The 14,582-nt window shown below is 43.9% G+C and overlaps 1 protein-coding gene and 1 pseudogene across 4 annotated transcripts in view; one reads left to right on the top strand and one right to left on the bottom strand.

Moving 5' to 3' along the window:
• The window catches only part of MACF1 (microtubule actin crosslinking factor 1), a 366,624-nt gene that overhangs the window by 320,955 nt on the left and 31,087 nt on the right, over positions 1-14,582 (bottom strand). The window lies entirely within an intron of this gene.
• Positions 7,781-8,549, top strand: LOC121152276 (annotated as a pseudogene).

Below are 14,582 nucleotides of genomic sequence, written 5' to 3'. Positions count from 1 at the left end.
GAAGAGTACAGCAAAATCCATACATCTTACAATATAATCCAGTTGAGCAAATAAGTATGAAGTTATACAGCAAATAATAAAATACAGATAATGATTCACAGGACTTCACACAACTGGCATACGAGTGGCAGTTGTTAAAGTTAGGAGTTCAAAGGCTGAGTGAATTATCATGGGTTAGTATAAGTTGCAAAGGATTCAGAGTTGGCTCTAAAGATAGCTAGGACTGGGGCCCGGCATGGTGGCCTAGTGGCTAAAGTCCTTACCTTGAACATGCCAGGATCCCATATGAGCACCGATTCTAATCCCGGCAGCCCCACTTCCCATCCAGCTCCCTGCTTGTGGCCTGGGAAAGCGGTCAAGGAAGGCCCAAAGCCTTGGGACCCTGCACCTGCGTGGGAGACCCAGAAGAAGCTCCTGGCTCCTGGCTTTTGACTGGTGCAGCTCTGACTGTAGGAATCACTTGGGGAGTGAAATCATCGGACGGGAGATCTTCCTCTCTGTCTCTCCTCCTCTCTGTATATCTGACTTTGCAATAAAAATAAATAAATCTTTAAAAAAAACAACAAAAAAAAGAGAGCTAGAATTTTATAAGTGCTGGGAGAGACTTAGTGAGAAAGGGTGCTCTGCCAAAGGTACAAATCCCAGGTGTCCTAGGAACTTCAAACTAAGCCAGGTGAACGGTAATAAGAACAACGAAGAGGCCACGCTAATGAGACAGACAGGAGGAGACATCACAAAGGAGAAGGAGATAGAGGGGCAGTTCCAAAGTCAGTCTGGCAAAAAAAAAAAAAAAGCCAGAGTACAAACTAAAGCTTGAACTTCAAGTAGTTACCCTGACCAGTGGGATGAGGTGGAAAACAGACTAGAAAACTTGACAATTTCTGCTTAACTTCATAACAATGCATGCAATGTTACAATAACAACAGAGATTAAGTCAACAGAGTAGGTCTGTGTTTGTCTTCTCCTAAGTTCTAGGATTTTTTTTTTTTTAAATAACTCACAATGTCTCACACCTGACTAGGGCCTCCTGGCAAGACTTAACTCACTAGATATGAAAACAAAAACAAAAACAAAAAACCCGATTGAAGTCACACTCCCTTTCCCACTTAGAAACAATGAGAACTCACAAGCATGCAAGTAAAGGTCACTTTTCTCAGCAGGATTCCAGAATGAGGAATTTTAAGAGAAAAGAAGGAGGTTCAGGACAGACAGCGCTATTCAAGGAAGTGAAGGAGAAGCTAAAATACTTCAGTTAAGAGTGGAAGATTTGAAGTCTGGTGGAATTACATCTGAGTGCTTGCTCTGTCGTTTACTGGATGTGACCTTGGACAAGTTGTTAACACTGGCTGAGCCTCACCTTTCTCCCCTGATATTATGACAATAATACCTACTTCTTAAGAGAATTAAATGGAGGTCCTGGCACAATGGCTGATGGCTCAATTGGCTGATCTTCCCCTCACAAGCAACAGGATCCCATATGCACACCTGTCCATGTCCTGGCTGGCCCACCTCACATCAAGCTCCCTGCTTATTACCTGGGAAGGCAGCAGAGAATGGCCCAAAGCCTTGGGAGCCAGCACTCACGTGGGAAACCTGGAAAAAGCTCCTGGCTCCTGGTTTCACATCAGCTCAGCTCGAGCCATTGCGGTCATTTGGGAGGTAAACCAGCAGATGGAAGACCTTTCTCTCCATCTATTCTTTCTTTCTTCCTTTCTGATAAAAATAAATAAATCTTACTGTTTTCTTATGAGCCATTACTGCCAAAATGACAAAGAAGAGGGAGAGGCTAGTGAGATGGCTCAAAGATTAATTTTCCACCTACAAGTAGAGTCTATAAGAATTGAAGGTATCCTGCAGAAAAATAATGCAGAAGTTATACTTGAAAAAAAAAAAGGCCGGGGGGAGGGAGCGGGACGGGGGAGGCACGCTAGCCTAGTAGTTAAATCCTCACCTTGCAACCAGCAGGATCCCATACAGGCATCAGTTCATACCCCAGCTGCTCCATTTCCCATCCAGCTCCCTGCTTGTGGCCTGGGAAAGCAGTCGAGGACGGTCCAAAGCCTTGGGACCCTGCACCCGCGTGGGAGACCCAGAAGCTCCTGGCTGCTGGGTTCATGTCGACTCAGCTCTGGCCATTGCAGTCACTCTTGGAGAGTGAATCAGCAGATGGAAAAATCTCTGTTTATCCTTTTCTCTGTAGATCTGACTTTCCAATAAAAAAAAAAAATTTTTTAAACCTTAGTAATAAATCTTAGAAGACTGGCAAACATTAAGTTCTCACATGCTTTTCTGTCCAGAATACAAAGTAGCTAACCCAACTGTTAGGGGTTGAATTATATCTACCAAACTATATATATTTATATATATTTATATATATTTTCACATAAACCATAGTGGTTAGGATCTTTATAACTGATCAAGGTCAGAAGTCATAGAGGGGGTCCTGAAATTGTGGTGCAGTTACCCCAGTAGCACAGAATGGAATGCCAGTTAATCCCAGCTGCTCCACTTCTGACCCAGCTCCCTGATGAACGCTGGTCCAGGTACTTAGACCCCCTACACCTATATGGCAGAGCAGGATGCGGCTCCTGACTTCTTACTTCTAGCTTTGGCTGAGCGCAGCCCTGTTAAAAGCCATTTGGGAAACCACAGCCCTAGCTGCTATGTCCATGTGGGGAGTAAACCAGCAGATGAAAACGCTCTGTGCGTGTGTCTATGTGTGTGTCTCCATCCTTTTCTGCTGCTCTGCCTTTCAAACAAATCTTACAAAGAAGTCAACCCATATGACTAGTGTTCTTCCACCCAGAGGCCCTACTGACACTGACAATGTGTGCAGAATCTGCAGAACACTGGGAACCAAGGAACCCCTGAGGGCACCAAGAGCTAAGAGGCATGGAGAACAGAGCTTGGAGCACAGCAGTTAAGCCACTACCTGGGGATGTGCCTGGTTGGAGTCAGGGCTTCTCCACCTTTGATCCTGCTTCCCACTGATGTACATACATCCTGGCAGCTAGCAGACAATGGCTCAAGTCTTCAGATCTCCACCACCCACGCGGGAGAGCCACAGGGAGTTCCCAGCCAGTCCTGGTTGATAGAGGAGTTTGGGAAGTGAAACAGCGGATTGAAGGTATCTTCTGGGGCTGGCATGATGGCTTGGTTGGTTAATTCTCTGCCTGCAAGAGCTAGCATCCAACATGAACTTCCGTTCCTGTCCCAGCTCTTCCAGATCCCATCCAGCTCCCTGCTAATGTTTTGGGAAATCAACATAAGATGGACCAGTCCGGTCTCCTCTGCACCCCTGTGGGAGATCCAGAAGAAGCTCCTGGTGCAGGCTTCAGATCAATCAGCTCAGGTCATTGCAGCCACTGGAGGAGCAAATGCAAGATCTTTAAAAATAATAATAATATATATACATACATACATGTATATATATTCATTTATACACATTTATATATGTGTGTATGTGTATATATATATGTGTGTGTGTATAGAGAGAGAGAGATCATCACCTACCACCACTTCAGCTCTTCCAAATAATTTTCTTCAATTTTAAAAGAAAGGCACAGAAAACATTCTCTCTCACAACCCTCAGAAGGAAGCAACCTCCACTGACAACTTCATTTTTGACTGCTACAGAATTCTAAAACAGTACATTTCTGTTGTTTAAGCCACCCAGTTTGTGGTACTGCATTATGGTGGCTCCAGGAAACTACACACCATCTTTAAACAAAACAAAAACCTAGCCTTCATCCTATTGTAAACTATGTAATTTTAAAAAGAGTTTTAATCTAAGATCAGGTCAGTTATTTTAAAAAATTATCTTTATTGGAAAGAAAGATTTATAGAAAGAAGGAGAGAGAGAGAAAGATCTTCCATCTGCTGGTCACTCCCCAGATGGGTGCAATGGCCAGAGCTAAGGCAATCTGAAGCCAAGAGTGAGGAGTTTGCTCTGGGTCTCCCACACGGGTACAGAGTCCCAAGGCTTTGGGCCGTCCTATGCTGCTTTCCAACCAAGGCCATAAGGAGGGAACTGGATGTGAGGTGGGGCATCCGGGACACGAATGAGTATCCATATAGGAGCTTGGTACTTGAAGGGGAAGAATTTGCCAATTGAGCCATTATGCCCTGCCCAGAAGGTAGGTTATTTAAAAACAAAATAACATGTGTACTCCTTTCACTACTAACTCTCGCTTCTCAATTAGCATTATAGGAAAAAACCTTAAGATCAAGAGAGACTCCAGATCCATTTGACTGTGTTCCATTTGCTTTCTTAACCATGCGAATGAAAGTAAGGACTACTAATTCATCTACTGGATATCCAAAGCATGCCTCACATGGGCTAGGTGTTAATACACATTAATTTATTCCATCTCACAATATCCCTGCAAGGTATGAATCAGTATTCTCTCCACTATTCATGAGGTAATCGATATTTAGAGAAGTTAAGTTGCCTAAGGTCATATAGCCACTAAGTAGCTGAGCCAAGATTCAATCCCCTTGTTCTTCACCATTGCAACCTGCATGAACAGGTAATCTTGAACCAAATTCCCGGTTAGGATTTGTTTCCAAGCTTTTGATTGAAATCACATTGTGTTGAATGAAGTCTCTATGTTATAAATTCTCTATGTTCACAAGGAAACAAGCCAAAGAAGAAAATTGACTTCATCAAGGTCACAGGTAAGTCAGTGGCAGAATCAGGTATCCAACCAAAGCCTCCTGAATTTCATAACACTTTAAGTTTGAGGATAACAACTCATGAAAATAAACTGCACAGTGCTGGAATCAGATTGCTGCAGTCCAAATCTGGGCTCTGCCATTTATTGACTATGTGACCTTAGGCAAGTCACTTCATCTCTGTTCTGTTTTCTGAAAATGAAGATAAAAATACTTACTTCATATGGTTGCTCTAATACTGAATAAATAAATGAATAAAACACAAAGTACTAAAACAAGTGCCTGGTGTATTAGTGAGTGCTGTGTTTGGCTGTTAATCTTGCTGCAACTACTATTAAATAATGCTAAGCAAAACACCAAAGTCTAAACATGATAGCAGCTTTATAAAACTGCAGACAAAGCACTCATCAAGAGATAAGGAAAGAAAAGAAAGATAGACTTTTAATTCTGGTAACTTGCACAACTTAATAATAACAGTTATCAAGCATTTACTCTGTGCCAGGCTCAGCGTTTAATATGTTAAATTCCATTAAGCAGGGGCTGGTGTTATGGCACACTGAAACTGGGCTAAGACATCACCTCGTACCAGAGTGCCAGTTTGAGTCCTGGCTGTTCCACTTCTGATCCAGCTCTCTACTAATGCATCTGGGAAAGCAGTGGAATATGGTCCAAGTACCTGGGCCTCTGCCACCCATGAGAGGTGCTCCTGCCTCCTAGCTTCACTCTGGCCCAGCCCTGGCTATTGCAGGTATTTGGGAAGTGAATAAACAGATAAAGATTTCTCTCTGTTGCTCTTTCAAATAAATAAATTTATTAAATATTTATTCATGGGCCCAACGTGGTAGGCCACTGGCTAAAGTCCTCACTTTGCATACACCAAGATCCCATATGGGTGCTGGTTCATGTCCCGGTTGCTCCACTTCCCATCCAACTCCCTGCCTGTGGCCTGGGAAAGCAGTCAAGGACAGCCCAAAGCCTTGGGACCCTGCAACCTGTGTAGTAGATCTGGAAGAAGCTCGTGGCTCCTGGCTTCAGATATGCTCAGCTCTGGCCATTGCAGCCACTTGTGGAATAAACCAGCAAATGGAAGATCTTTCTTTCTGTATCTCCTTCTCTGTGTGCATCTGCCTTTCCAATAAAAAGAGAGGGAAGGACAGTCATTGATCTTCCATCACTGGTTCTCTCCCCAAGTGGTTTCCACGGCAAGAGCTATTTTATCCAAAGCCAAGAGCTTCTTCTGGGTCTTCCACATGAGTTCAGGGGCACAAGGACTTGGGTCATCCTCAGCTGTTTTTCCAGGTCATAGCAGAGAGCTGGATCAGAAGTGAAGCAGCAGGGACATGAATCAGTGCCCACATGGGATGTGGCACCTACTACATTCTACAGCATGAGCCCCAATGAACTAATCTTTTTTAAAAATCCCATTAGACATCATCAATCACAAAATGCATCAATATTTTCTTTATTCTTCCAATAGCCCCAATGTTTTTACTCTCCCCAACAGTTTCTTATTCTGCGGAAGAGAAACGGACATAGAGCCCATGTTGCAGTGCGCCGAGTTAAGCTGCCTCCTATAACACCAGCATCCCGTATTGAGTGCTGGCTCAAGTCCTGCCTGCTCCCCTGCTGAGCCATGTCTCTGTCAATGAGCACAAGTCCAACTACCTGAGTCCCACACGGGAGACCAAAACGGAGCTCCTCACTCCTGGCTTCAGCCTGGCCCCACCTAGGAGTGAGCAGCAGCTGGAAAGTCAATCTTTTTCTCTCTCCCTCTCTGCTTTTTCAAATATAAATAAATCATTAAAAAAAAAAAGGCAGGTGACAAAGCAAGCAAGAGAAAAAAAAAAGGAAAAAGGAAAAAGACAAAGAGGGGTTAAAGAATTTATTCAAGCACACAGAGCAAGTAACTGGCAAAACGAGGTTCAACACCAGGTCTATACAGATTGAACTACTCAATCACAAACTTTGTGCTTCTCAGACTTTACAATGTGCAGTCACCTGAGAATTTTACTAAAATGAAGACTAGTTCAGCAGAATCCCACCATTCTGCATTTCTAACAAGTTCCTTGGACTAGCACCAAGCGCCGACCATTCTGTTTCCCTCTCCCCTTCTCCTGGGTACCAACCACAGCCCTGATCTCAGCAACCAGCTACTAAAAAGGTCCTGAACTCCCCAAAGGCAGAGGAAGCTCCTAATTAGTCCTTTGTTTTCCTGCCACTTTCACTATCTCCTCCTCTGTGCTGCATCAGCTCTGTCCCACCCTCCTTTCTAAAGGAGGCTACACAAAGCCACCTGAGAGAAAGCTAATAGGAAGTTCAAAATGAATGGCTGTTGTACCCAAGGACAACTCTCTGACACAAAAAAGAAAGAAAAAAAAAGCCTTCAACCTTCACCTTGGATAATCTGGGGGTGGCATGGTGCCAACCCGAAGTCCGTATCACCACTGTGACTCTGAATTAAAGTGAATGCTGCTGGAGTGAACCGGACTGGAAACCAAGAGTGATTTACTCCCATCATTTCTCCAAAGATGATGGGTGTGACCTCTCCCCACCCATTCTCAGCTGTCTCTGGGCAACACAGGTAATTATGATCTGCCTGTTTACTACACAGACAGCCAGTTTCAATTGGGTTCCAGTCTTCCTCTCGCTACCTGTCCTACATTTTAGATATCATTGTTGTTTGTGTTATTAGTGTTTAAAAGTACTACCAGGGGTCCAGCATAGTAGCCAAGAGGCTAAAGTCCTCGCCTTGCATGCACCAGAATCCCATATGGGTGCTGGTTTATGTCCTGGCAGCCCTGCTTCCCATCCAGCCCCTACTTATAGCCTTGGAAAGCATTCAAGGACAACCTAAAGCCTTGGGACCCTGCACCTGCGAGGGAGTCCCTGAAGAGGCTCCAGGCTCCTGGCTTCAGAATGGCGCAGCTCTGGCCATTGCAGCCACTTGGGGAGTGAATCAGCAGATGGAAGAGTTTCCTCTTTGTTTCTCCTCCTCTCTGTATATCTAAGTTTCCAACAAAAATAAGTAGATAAATAATTAATTTTTTAAAAAATATACTACCAAACTCTTCACCATGGTGCCTCACACGGGATCAACAGCTTCAAAATGAAGCTGAATATCTCCTTCCCAGCCACCGGCTACCAAAAACTTATAGCAGTGGACAATGAGCATAAACTTCGAACTTTCTATGAGAAGCACATAACCACAGAAGTTGCTGCCGATGCTCTGGGGGAGGAGTGAAAGGGCTATGCAGTGCAGATCAGTGGTGGAAATGACAAACAAGGCTTCCCCATAAAGCAAGGTGTCTTAACCATGGCCAGGTTCACCTGCTGCTGAGCAAGGGGCACTCCTGTGACAGACCAAGAAGATCTGGAGAAAGAAAATACAAACCAGTTTGAGGATGAATTGCCAATGCCAACTTGAGGATTCTCAACTTGGTTGTTGTAAAAAAATTTTTAAATTAAAAATGAGAGAAAGATATTCCAGGATTGACTGGTACCAGAGTGCCTCATCACCTGGGTCCTAAAAGAGCCAGCAGAACTCACAAAGTTTTCAATCTCTCTAAAGAAGATGCTGTACACCATTATGTTGTAAGAAAGCCTCTAAACAATGAAAGTAAGAAACCTAGAACCAAAGCACCTAAGATTTCAGCGTCTTGTTACTCCACAAATGCTCCAGGACAAATGCTGGCACGTTGCTCTGAAGAAACAACAGACTAAGAAAAATAAGGAAGAGGCTGGAGAACATGCCAAACTTCCGGCCAAGAGAATACAGGAGGCCAAAGAAAAACGCCAGCAGCAGATGGCCAAGAGATAGATGCAGGCTGTCTTCCCTGAACGCATCCACTTCTAAGTCAGAATCTAGTCAAAAATAAAGTTTGAGAATAAACAAATGACTGGATTAAAAAAAATACTACCAAACACACTCAGAAGTAGTTGCACTGCACAAATGTGACAAAATCACTGTTCAGAGTTGGCACTGGGCACGGTCTAGCTGGGCGTCCGGTTGGAGGGTGCCTGGGATCCTGTCCCACCCTCCACTTCTGATTCAGCTTCCTGTCAATGCATTCTGGGAGGTAGCGGATGATGGCTCAAGTACTTGGATCTTTGTCACATGGGAAACCTGGATGAAGCCTGTGGCTCCTGGCCTGGGCTGGGACTGCTCTAGCTATTGCACGTGCTAGGGGAGTGAACTCTGTCCCTCTCTCTATGTTAATTCTGCCTTTCTAATAAAATAAACCTAAAATGAACAAAGAGCATAAATTGAACGCTTGTTTAAAAATCGCCTTTCTATACTTGTTCAGAATTAATTCCTGGTTTTAAAGTTTGAAATTTAAATTATAACTGCAGGGGGCATGCACAACTGTGGCTCATGTTTTGAATCAACAGCCTACCAGGCTCCTGTCACCACACCCTCCTGCCCCTTGGCATTTTTCTTAATGTAAACAATCTCTACAAGTCTCTATGTGAGCTGTTCAGATCTGATCATCTTCAAGAGTAGTCTGATTTGCAAATCTTAAAGCAGTTCAGACCACAAACCCAAAAACTATGCCATGCCTTAGGAGGAGAAGATCTGCAGCCAAGCGGAATTCATCAGGCTTCAGCTCAAATGCAGTTTGGTCATTTACTAGTTAGGTGACCCTTGGGAAAGTTACTCAGCTTCTTTAAGTCCAAATTTCATCATCTGTAAAATTTACCAATGTCACTGGATTGCCATAACCTATCATTTATGACTAATGAAAGAGATAAAGTACCTAAATTTAATGAATACTCTCTCTCTCTCTATATATATATATATGTATATATTTGCTTCCTCCATTATACTTCCCCTACTCCTGCTCATAGAGATAAAAAGCTAAGTCCATAATTCACATTTGTATCAAGTCACATAAAAGAACCATGATTAAGCTCTTACCTGGTAGAAGATGTGGTTTTAGAAGTAATTGTTACATGACCTTGAACAAGTTACTGTGTCTTTCTCCTTTTTCCTTATCACAAACCAGAGTAAGCTAATTTAGTCATTTCTAGTTCATTCAGTCAATAAGCATTGACGGAGCACCTACTATATACCAGACACTCTTCTAAAGTTCAACACTGCAAAAATTAATAAACAAAAGCTTCTATGCCTATGGAGTCTGACTTCTAGTAAGGAAGAATCACACCAGACATAATTCTATTAGGTAGTAACAAGGGACTTCCAGGGAGGAGACAGAACTACAGCATTCCAAAGGGGAACGTGAATTTATGAAATGGAGATGAGGGCATATGCCATCCCCAATTCCAAAAGGTAGAAATTAGAAACTATATAAGAGACTTAATTACACTGTACACATTACAATTCTCCATCTGATAGTAATATACTCCAGTGGGCATATTACATTTAGTAAACACAAAGAACTCAGTGCACAAGCACCTCACAGTGAATCCTAGACAAAGTTAGCCATTAGAGCTGGCATCGTGGTGTAGCAGGGAAAGCCACCACCCGAGATGCTGGCATCTCATATGGCAGGATGCTTAATGTCCCTGCTTCTCCATTTCCACTCCAGCTCCCTGTTGATGGCCTGGGAAAGGTAAAAGATGGCCCAACTGCCTGGGCCCCTACTGCCCACACGAGAAACCTGAATAAGTTCTTGGCTCCTAATTTCAGCCTAGTTCAGCCCTCACCATCACAACACCCGATGAGTGACTCATCAGATGGAAGATTCTTTATCTCCTCTTTCTTTCTCTCTCTTTCCTTCTCCCTCATTCTCTTGGTAACTCTTTCAAATAAATAAATAAATAAATACATCTTTAAAAAAGGAATGTCAGGGTCTGGTGTGATGGCTCACCAGCTAAATCCTTGTCCTGCATGTGCCAAGATCTCATATGGTCACCAGTTCACATGCCAGCTACTCCACTTCTCATCCAGCTCCTCACTTATAGCCGGGGAAAGAAATGGAGGATGGCCCAAGCCTTGGGACCCTGCACCTGCATGGGAGACCCAGAACAAGCTCCTGGCTCTGGCTTCAGATCAGCTCAGCTCCAGCTGTTGCAGCCAATGGGGAGTAGTAAATCAGTGAATGGAAGATCTTTCTCTCTCCTCTCTGTAAATATTCCTTTCCAATTAAAAAGAAATAAATCTTTTAAAAAAAATAAAGAAAGAAAAAGAAAAGTTAGCCATTAGGGCTGGCACTGCGGCACAACCAGTAAGGCTCGCACTTGTGATGCCAGCATCCCATATCAAGAATACCAATTTGAGCCCAGCTGCTCCGCTTCTGATTGGCTCCAACTAATGCACCTGGGAAAAGAGCAGAATGGCCCACATACTTGAATCTTTGCCACGTGCATGAGAAACCTGGATGGAATTCCAGGCTCCTAGCTTCAGCCTGGGCCAGCCTGACTGTTGTGACCATTCATGGAAAAAACCAGCAGGTAGCAGATCATGTACCCATCTCTCTTTCTCCTCTTTCTCTTTCTGTCACCCCCTTAATCTGTCACCCTGTCTTTCAAATAAATAATCTTTTTTTAAAGACAGAAATTCTTGAAGAGCAAAAATGACAAATATACTACAATGGTTTCCCCATTTTTCCTTAAGCTCACTGAAATTTTTCCAACTATTACCCAACAGGTTAAGAATCCTCAAAACAAAATTTTGAAAACTGAAATGTTCCAAAATCCCAAACTTTTTTTTTAAAGATTTATTTTTATTATTTTTTCATTGGAAAGGCGGATATACAGAGAGGAGAGACAGAGAGGAAGATCTTCCCCGATGATTCACTCCCCAAGTGAGTGCAACGGGCCGATACTATGCTGATCCAAAGCCAGGAGCCTCTTCCAGGTCTCCCACGCGGGTGCAGGTTCCCAAAGCTTTGGGCTGTCCTCGACTGCTTTCCCAGGCCACAGGCAGGGAGCTGGAAGGGAAGTGGGGCTGCCGGGATTAGAACCGGCGCCCATATGGGATCCCGGGCGTGCAAGGCGAGGACCTTTAACCACTTGCGCCACCGCGCCGGGCCCGCAAAATCCAAAACTTTTTACCACTGTCATGACAATGCCAGTGGGAAATTCTGTACCTGAGCTCATGTGAGTGGTTGTAATCAAAGCACATGTGCACTAAAAATAATGCATAAAATACTCTTCAGACATATGTATAAGGCATATAGGAAACATAAATCCTGTGATCTTTGAGTCCCATCCCCAAAATACCCAAATGTATATGTGAATATTTCAAATCTTGAAAAAAAAAAAACCCAAATCCAAAACACTTCTAGTACTCAGCATTTCAGGTAAGCAAGGTTGAATATGTACTGTATTCTCTCAAAAAACAAACAAAAAAAAACATTTATCTATGTGAAAGGCAGAGAGAGGAGCGGAAAGAGAAATCCATCTCCTGGTTCATTCCAGAAAATGGCCACAACAGCCATGGTTGGGGCAGGCTGCAGCCAGCCAGAAGCAGCCAGGAGGCTCTTCTGGATTTGCCACATGGGAGCTGAGGCCTAAGCACATGGGCCACCTCCTGTTGCTTTCCAAGATGCATTAGCAGGGAGCTGGACTGGAAGTGGAGAAGCTGGGATCTGAATCCATGCTCATATGGGATGCTGGTGTTGCAGGCAGTAGCTTGAACCATTAACCACAGTGCCAGCCCCTACGTATTCTCTTTGATAGATGCAATGTTGTGCAATGAACACATATAGCAAACTGGTATACACAGCATTCACCCACCAAACATTCTCTAACAGCTATGCATGCCAGGCATTGTGCATAGGCTAAGGAACACAGCACATACAAGTGTGGAGAGGAAAGAACCATATAAACAACCCAACCACAACATCTGGTCATGTCAAAGGATATATACAACTTGCAGTGGTATCGGGGAAGAAAAAGAAAACCTTTCTTCTAGCAACATGGTTTAAATTGGGATTGATCAAGAAAAACTGGAATTTGCTGACAGATAAAAAAGGGATTCCAGGCAGAGAGAAAACAAGGGCTAAGAAAACCAGAGAGACATTTTCTAGCCTGGTATTCCCAGGAAGCTCAGAGAGAAAAGTGCAAGGAAATGAGGCTAAGGAGCAGGCAAGGATTCAGGTCATCACAGACTGCTGCCTGCTTGGCCTTGACGGCGCAGACAACAAGAAGCACTGAGAAATTGTAGGACAGGGAATGCACACGAGTAGCTTAGCACTTCTGAAGTCTCCACCCTCAGGTGAAAGGAGTGAGCTCAGTCCAATTAAGAGCAATCCCAACAGGCCAGCCAAGTGGCCATGAAGCCCTGCACTCACGCCTTAGCAGTGGAGCTGGAGAGGTGGCAGAGGGACACGGGACTCAGGGGAACACTGGCCGCCAGGGAAGGATGAGGGGAAGGGAGGAGACACACAAGAAACTCAGGTTCTGGGCTGGCACCACTAAAGGGTAGGCATTCTCCAAGCTGGGAAACAGTGATACCCATTTTGGATACAACAAGTTTGTGATGTCTATGAGACAATCACATGGAAAAATACACTGCGAAAGGTGTTGGAAGTTGCAAAAAAACACTCAGAAACCTAGCAATCACCACCACTTGCAAGTTATTTTATTCATAAGCTGCATCAAATGCACATTTGACACAATGTGGACTTAGTAAGAGGTCACAATTACATCGGGAAGTTCAGACAAAATATACACAAAAAGTAACAAAAGATGGAAAAATGTTATAAGGCAGTTTTGATTTATGCTAAATTGCATGAAAAACAGCCGTCATATCTAAAAACCATAAACAAATTGCCATCTAGCTTTCTAATCTCAGGATTGTCTGCTTATTTAACTTTCCATATCATCACAAGCCTGTTTGCTTGAAGCTATTACGCATTTTTACACGTCAGAGAAGATACAATCAAGATACAAGGGCTGTGGTTTTAGACAACACATGTAGGTAGCTAAGGGAAGCAACATTTTTTTCTGTCTTGGTTGACCCCCTTAGTTCTGCCTCCACACCCGTCTTCTCTAACATGGTACTTGTGCTACAACTACTCCTTTTATTCCTTCCCCAACAGCATATTCTTTCCAGGACTGAGTCACTCCCCCCACTGACCCCTTTCTACAAACCTCCCATAGGAAAGGCAGACAGGAGGCTTGAGGAGCCAGAGGTGAATGCCCCGCTTTTCTCCCCTAGGGAAGGTAAAGGGAAATTCTAGTCCTTGACAGCTGCCCTAATAAAAGCAGAACTACACGTATACTGCTGTTATACTTAAGGTAACAGCAACAATAAAAATTTAAACCAATCCTCTGGTGAGATGCAAGAATAAGTACTTCAACTAAACAAGTCTGTTTCCTGTTTTTTATTTGGGAAACTAGCCAACAAAGCCTAGGAGAGGTCCTATGTTCTTGACCCTGAGAAGTGACTCAGGCAGGCCAGGTCAGTAGCTTTCTAACTCAGTACTGACCTCATGCTCGGGCTAGGGCTGCTGCTCAGTTTATGAGCACATGCATGTTTGTGTAGGCCTAGGGTGAATTTCCTCATGTTACAAAGATAATTGTATCTGGGGAGTCAAGCCTTCCAGGTGCTCTCCGTACTGGAAATTGGAGCCTACGGCTTCGGCCACAGGTCACTGAAGGGTGAGGGCCCTCTTAGGATCCCATCCCAGATGTACACAAAGATAGTGCATAGAAAAGGTACTGCGTGACTAAAAAGGTGGTTAGAGAAAAACCACCTAGCACCAAAGGACCGTGGGTCCACCTAGCACCAAAGCCCCCTGCCATCCTAGTTAGAAGATGACCTCATCCCTGTCGGTCCTCCCAACTCAGTCTCCTTTTTAAAAAATTCATTATTTGAGGGGTGGTGGTCAGGAGCGAGAGAGCACATTCCCATACTGGTCTACTCAAATGCCCACACTGGCCAGGACTGGGCGTGCCTCGGCTATGAGTCGGGAACTCAGTTCAGATTCCCCACAGGGGTA

Source organism: Ochotona curzoniae, unplaced genomic scaffold (assembly GCF_017591425.1).
Source record: "Ochotona curzoniae isolate NIBS_2020 unplaced genomic scaffold, NIBS_Ocur_1.0 contig_2404, whole genome shotgun sequence".
In the NCBI taxonomy this organism is placed as follows: domain Eukaryota; kingdom Metazoa; phylum Chordata; class Mammalia; order Lagomorpha; family Ochotonidae; genus Ochotona; species Ochotona curzoniae.
Note: the sequence above shows the minus strand (reverse complement) of the source record. Positions and strands in the feature narration are given on the sequence as shown.